Consider the following 6,000-nt stretch of genomic DNA (forward strand, 5'->3'; position numbering starts at 1 on the left):
ATCCTATTGGTTTAACTAAGTCATTGGTCCGTCCCCGAGAGCACAGACATGATCTGGCGTCATGGAACCGCCTATCCTATTGGTTTAACTAAGTCAATGGTCCGTCCCCGAGGGCACAGACATGATCTGGTGTCATGGAACCGCCTATCCTATTGGTTTAACTAAGTCATTGGTCCGTCCCCGAGGGCACAGACATGATCTGGTGTCATGGAACCGCCTATCCTATTGGTTTAACTAAGTCATTGGTCCGTCCCCGAGAACACAGACATGATCTGGTGTCATGGAACCGCCTATCCTATTGGTTTAACTAAGTCATTGGTCCGTCCCCGAGGGCACAGACATGATCTGGTGTCATGGAACCGCCTATCCTATTGGTTTAACTAAGTCATTGGTCCGTCCCCGAGGGCACAGACATGATCTGGCGTCATGGAACCGCCTATCCTATTGGTTTAACTAAGTCATTGGTCCGTCCCCGAGGGCACAGACATGATCTGGTGTCATGGAACCGCCTATCCTATTGGTTTAACTAAGTCATTGGTCCGTCCCCGAGGGCACAGACATGATCTGGTGTCATGGAACCGCCTATCCTATTGGTTTAACTAAGTCAATGGTCCGTCCCCGAGGGCACAGACATGATCTGGTGTCATGGAACCGCCTATCCTATTGGTTTAACTAAGTCATTGGTCCGTCCCCGAGGGCACAGACATGATCTGGTGTCATGGAACCGCCTATCCTATTGGTTTAACTAAGTCATTGGTCCGTCCCCGAGGGCACAGACATGATCTGGTGTCATGGAACCGCCTATCCTATTGGTTTAACTAAGTCATTGGTCCGTCCCCGAGGGCACAGACATGATCTGGTGTCATGGAACCGCCTATCCTATTGGTTTAACTAAGTCATTGGTCCGTCCCCGAGGGCACAGACATGATCTGGTGTCATGGAACCGCCTATCCTATTGGTTTAACTAAGTCATTGGTCCGTCCCCGAGGGCACAGACATGATCTGGTGTCATGGAACCGCCTATCCTATTGGTTTAACTAAGTCATTGGTCCGTCCCCGAGGGCACAGACATGATCTGGTGTCATGGAACCGCCTATCCTATTGGTTTAACTAAGTCATTGGTCCGTCCCCGAGGGCACAGACATGATCTGGTGTCATGGAACCGCCTATCCTATTGGTTTAACTAAGTCATTGGTCCGTCCCCGAGGGCACAGACATGATCTGGTGTCATGGAACCGCCTATCCTATTGGTTTAACTAAGTCATTGGTCCGTCCCCGAGGGCACAGACATGATCTGGTGTCATGGAACCGCCTATCCTATTGGTTTAACTAAGTCATTGGTCCGTCCCCGAGGGCACAGACATGATCTGGTGTCATGGAACCGCCTATCCTATTGGTTTAACTAAGTCATTGGTCCGTCCCCGAGGGCACAGACATGATCTGGTGTCATGGAACCGCCTATCCTATTGGTTTAACTAAGTCATTGGTCCGTCCCCGAGGGCACAGACATGATCTGGTGTCATGGAACCGCCTATCCTATTGGTTTAACTAAGTCATTGGTCCGTCCCCGAGGGCACAGACATGATCTGGTGTCATGGAACCGCCTATCCTATTGGTTTAACTAAGTCATTGGTCCGTCCCCGAGGGCACAGACATGATCTGGTGTCATGGAACCGCCTATCCTATTGGTTTAACTAAGTCATTGGTCCGTCCCCGAGGGCACAGACATGATCTGGTGTCATGGAACCGCCTATCCTATTGGTTTAACTAAGTCATTGGTCCGTCCCCGAGGGCACAGACATGATCTGGTGTCATGGAACCGCCTATCCTATTGTTACGAATAAAAGCCACTCCTAAAAAAAAATCCTCTTCAGACTGAGCAAACCAATCACAGCATGAGCTGTGATTGCGAATAGTTTAGACAACGCATACCTTGGTGTAAGCTGAGGTGGCACATTTGAGTACCAAGACTAGAAAACCATCCCACGTGGAGCATTGGCTACACGGCTGGAAATGGTTCAACTCTGAGACTATCAATCCCAACAGAGTAAGAGCATTGGTAGGTCTGTGGGGGCAGCTAGAAATGATGTAAACTTGGGATGCGAATGACGACAACCGCCGAAACATCTATTCTATGAGAACATTTCTGAATGGTAATCTGAGGTATCCATTCTAACCAAGAAAGACTTTGAACTTCAGGGAAACAGAAGGAGAGAGACTCAGATGAACTCTCCAGCAGACGGACCGGATTCCAACAGATCACAACGGCGTAAATATATATTGACTGCAATTATTCCTGAATGAGTGAGCATTCGTGTGCAAAGGATTAGCATTTCAAATAATATACATTTGAAGTTGGAAGTTTACATACACTTAGTGGGGCAAAAAAGTATTTAGTCAGCCACCAATTGTGCAAATTCACTTAAAAAGATGAGAGAGGCCTGTAATTTTCATCATAGGTACACTACAACTATCACAGACAAAATGAGGAAAAAAAATCCAGAAATAATTATATATAAACAAGTAAACATTCTCTCCTGTGTGGATTCTGATGAGTAAAATGCCTTCCCCCCAGTCTGAACATTTGTAAAGCTTCTCTCCCGTGTGCGGTCTCATGTCTTCTTTCAGGTGTCCTAATTGGGTAAAAACGCATTGCACGCTGGGATCAGTGGTAAGATTTCTTCCCTGTGTGAATTCGCTCATGCACTTTCAGGTTTCCTGACTGGCTAAAACTCTTTCCACACTGGGCGCAAAGGAAAGGCTTCTCCCCTGTGTGTATTCGCAAATGATCTTTGAGGATACCTAACTGCATAAAACTCTTTCCACACTGGGAGCAATGGTGAGGCTTCACTCCTGTGTGAATCCTCTCATGTCTTTTCATGTTAACTAAATGGTTAAAACTCTTTCCACAATGGGAGCAGTAGTAAGGCTTCTCCCCTGTGTGTATTCGCAAATGATCTTTGAGGATACCTAACTGCATAAAACTCTTTCCACACTGGGAGCAATGGTGAGGCTTCACTCCTGTGTGTATCCTCTCATGTCTTTTCATGTTAAGTAAATGGTTAAAACTCTTTCCGCAATGGGAGCAGTGGTATGGCTTCTCCCCTGTGTGTATCCTCCTATGTCTTTTCATGTTTCCTAACTGGCTAAAACTATTTCCACACTGGCCGCAATGGTATGGCTTCTCTCCTGAGTGTATTCGCTCATGAGCCTTCAGGCTTCCTAACAGGCTAAAACTCTTTCCACACTGGCCGCAATGGTATGGCTTCTCTCCCGTGTGTGTCCTCTCAGGTCTTTTCAGGCTTCCTAACTTGATCTGGGAGCAGAGGTGTCGTCTTGATGTTGTGGAGGTCTTTGGTTCCTCCAAGTTTGGTTTTCCTCCTGCCAAAGACAGTGTTTATATAAAAAGAGACCAGAATGAAACCTCCACTCTCCAATTTTGTGTAAATTTGTTTACATTGCTTTGCCAAGATAATCCATCCATGTGACAGGTGTAGCATATCAAAAAGCTGATTAAACAGCATTACATAGGTGTACCTTGTGCTGGGCACAATAAAAAGCCACTCTAAAATATACAGTTGTCACACAACACAAGCCACAGATGTCTCAAGTTTTGAGGGAGTGTGCAAATGGATTGGGGACTGCAGGAATATCCACTGGAGCTGCTACCAGAGAATTTAATGTTGCATTCTCTACCATCAGCCGCCTCCAATGTATTTTTTTGAGAATTTGGAAGTCCGTCCAACAGGCCTCACAACCGCAGATCAAGGACCTCCGCATCGTCTGAGATCAGCCACCCGGACATCTGATGAAACTGAGGAGTATTTATCCTTGAGGACTATTTAACAAAGCCCTTTTGTGGGGAAAACTAATTCTGATTCGATGGGCCTGGCTCCCAAGTGGGTGGGCTTACGCCCCAACAGACCCACCAATTGCTGCGCCCCTGCCCAGTCATGTGAAGTCCATAGATTAGGGCCTAATAAATGTATTTACGTTGACTACTTTCCTAATTTGAACTGTAAATCATTGAAATTGTTGTTTTCATATCTGTTCAGTATATACATACAGTGGGGAGAACAAGTATTTGATACACTGCCGATTTTGCAGGTTTTCCTACTTACAAAGCACGTAGAGGTCTGTAATTTTTATCATAGGTACACTTCAACTGTGAGAGACGGAATCTAAAACAAAAATCCAGAAAATCAAATTTTTAAGTAATTAATAATAATTAATTTGCATTTTATTGCAGGACATAAGTATTTGATCACCTACCAACCAGTAACAATTCCGGCTCTCACGTTTTTCTTTAAGAATCCCTCCTGTTCTCCACTCATTACCTGTATTAACTGCACCTGTTTGAACTCGTTACCTGTAGAAAAGACACCTGTCCACACAGTCAATCAAACAGACTCCAACCTCTCCACAATGGCCAAGACCAGAGAGGGTGTAAGGACATCAGGGATAAAATTGTAGACCTGCACAAGGCTGGGATGGGCTACAGGACAATAGGCAAGCAGCTTGGTGAGAAGGCAACAACTGTTGGTGCAATTGTTAAAAAATGGAAGAAGTTCAAGATGACGGTCAATCACCCTCGGTCTGGGGCTCCATGAAAGATCTCACCTTGTGGGGAATCAATGATCATGAGGAAGGTGAGGGATCATCCCAGAAATACACGGCAGGACCTGGTCAATGCCCTGAAGAGAGCTGGGACCACAGTCTCAAAAAGAACCATTAGTAACACACTATGCCGTCATGGATTAAAATCCTGCAGCGCACGCAAGGTCCCCATGCTCAAGCTAGCGCATGTCCAGGCCCGTCTGAAGTTTGCCAATGACCATCTGGATGATCCAGAGGAGGAATGGGAGAAGGTCATGTGGTATGATGAGACAAAAATAGAGCTTTTTGGTCTAAACTCCACTCGCCGTGTTTGGAGGAAGAAGAAGGATGAGTACAACCCCAAGAACACCATCCCAACCGTCAAGCATGGAGGTGGAAACATCATTCTTTGGGGATGCTTTTCTGCAAAGGGGACAGGACGACTGCACTGTATTGAGGGGAGGATGGATGGGGCCATGTATCGCGAGATCTTGGCCAACAACCTCCTTCCCTCAGTAAGAGTATTGAAGATGGGTCGTGGCTGGGTCTTCCAGCATGACAACGACCCGAAACACACAGCCAGGGCAACTAAGGAGTGGCTCCGTAAGAAGCAACTCAAGGTCCTGGAGTGGCCTAGCCAGTCTCCAGACCTGAACCCAATAGAAAATCGTTGGAGCGAGCTGAAAGTCCGTATTGCCCAGCGACAGCCCCGAAACCTGAAGGATCTGGAGAAGGTCTGTATGGAGGAGTGGGCCAAAATCCCTGCTGCAGTGTGTGCAAACCTGGTCAAGAACTACAGGAAACATGATCTCTGTAATTGCAAACAAAGGTTTCTGTACCAAATATTAAATTCTGCTTTTCTGATGTATCAAATACTTATGTCATGCAATAAAATGCAAATTAATTACTTAAAAATCATACAATGGAATTTTCTGGATTTTTGTTTTAGATTCCGTCTCTCACAGTTGAAGTGTACCTATGATAAAAATTACAGACCTCTAAATGCTTTGTAAGTAGGAAAACCTGCAAAATCGGCAGTGTGTTAAATACTTGTTCTCCCCACTGTATATAGAGTACCAGTCAAAGGTGGACACACCTACTCATTCAAGGGTTTTTCTTTATTTTTCAAAACTGTTTTCTACATTGTAGAATAATAGTGAAGACATCAAAACTATGAAATAACACACATGGAATCATGTGTTAAACAAATCAAAATATATTTTATATTTGAGATTCTTCAAAGTAGCCACCCTTTGTCTTGATGACAGCTTTGCACACTCTTGGCATTCTCTCAACCAGCTTCATGAGGTAGTCATCTGGAAAGCATTTCAATTAACAGGTGTGCCTTGTTTAAATATTCATTTGTGTTTTTCCTTCTTAGTGAGTTTGAGCCAATCAGTTGTC

The sequence above is a fragment of the Oncorhynchus clarkii genome, chromosome 17, assembly GCF_045791955.1.
Source record: "Oncorhynchus clarkii lewisi isolate Uvic-CL-2024 chromosome 17, UVic_Ocla_1.0, whole genome shotgun sequence".
NCBI classification, from domain to species: domain Eukaryota; kingdom Metazoa; phylum Chordata; class Actinopteri; order Salmoniformes; family Salmonidae; genus Oncorhynchus; species Oncorhynchus clarkii.